Source organism: Arachis duranensis, chromosome 10, assembly GCF_000817695.3.
Source record: "Arachis duranensis cultivar V14167 chromosome 10, aradu.V14167.gnm2.J7QH, whole genome shotgun sequence".
NCBI lineage: Eukaryota > Viridiplantae > Streptophyta > Magnoliopsida > Fabales > Fabaceae > Arachis > Arachis duranensis.
In genome coordinates this window covers 61,002,964-61,004,110 of record NC_029781.3, presented here as the reverse complement: position 1 = coordinate 61,004,110, position 1,147 = coordinate 61,002,964, and the positions used below count along the sequence as shown (strand labels likewise).

Here is a 1,147-nt window from a genome sequence, read left to right as displayed (position 1 = left end):
GAAACTCATTGGAGGCCATTGGACGTCCATTGAGGTCTTCCTCAGTGGCGATCACTGCCTCTTCCTCCTCTCCAAATTCGGCCATGTTGATGGCCTTACACTCTCCTTTTGGATTCTCTTCTGTATTGCTTGGAAGAGTACTAGGAAGGAGTTTAGTAACTTTCTTACTCAGCTGACCCACTTATGCCTCTAAGTTTCTAATGGAGGACCTTGTTTCAGTCATGAAACTTTGAGTGGTTTTGATTAGATCAGAGACCATGGTTGCTAAGTTAAAGTGGCTCTGCTTAGAATTCTCTGTCTGTTGCTGAGAAGATGATGGAAAAGGCTTACCATTGCTAAACCTGTTTCTTCCACCATTATTGTTGTTGAAACCTTGTTGAGGTCTCTGTTGATCCTTCCATGAGATATTTGGATGATTTCTCCATGAAGGATTATAGGTGTTTTTATAGGGTTCTCCCATGTAATTCACCTCTTCCATTGATGGGTTCTCAGGATCATAAGCTTCTTCTTCAGATGAAGCGTCCTTAGTATTGCCTGGTGCAGCTTACATTCCAGACAGACTTTGAGAAATCATATTGACTTGCTGAGTCAATATTTTATTCTGAGCCAATATGGCATTCAGAGTTTCAATCTCAAAAACTCCTTTCTTCTGATTCGTCCCATTGTTCATAGGATTCCTTTCAGAAGTGTACATGAATTGGTTATTTGCAACCATTTCAATGAGTTCTTGAGCTTCTGTAGGCGTCTTCTTCAAATGAAGAGATCCTCCAGCAGAGCTATCCAATGACATCTTGGACAGTTCAGACAGACCATCATAGAAGATACCTATGATGCTCCATTCAGAAAGCATGTCAGAAGGACACTTTCTGATCAATTGTTTGTATCTTTCCCAAGCTTCATAGAAGGATTCACCTTCCTTCTGTCTGAAGGTTTGGACTTTCACTCTAAGCTTACTCAATTTTTGAGGTGGAAAGAACTTTGCCAAGAAGGCATTGACTAGCTTTTCCCAAGCGTTCAGGCTTTCTTTAGGTTGTGAGTCCAACCATATCCTAGCTCTATCTCTTACAACAAAAGGGAATAGCATAAGTCTGTAGACCTCAGGGTCAACTCCATTGGTCTTGACAGTGTCACAGATTTGCAAGAATTC

General features: G+C 41.2%; 1 non-coding gene across 1 annotated transcript; it reads left to right on the top strand.

The window, feature by feature from the left end:
- Positions 1 to 844: 844 nt before the first annotated feature.
- LOC127743452 (small nucleolar RNA R71) lies at positions 845 to 952 on the top strand. The gene has a single exon (XR_008004844.1). It is a non-coding gene; the product is annotated as a small nucleolar RNA R71 (small nucleolar RNA).
- Positions 953 to 1,147: the final 195 nt, after the last annotated feature.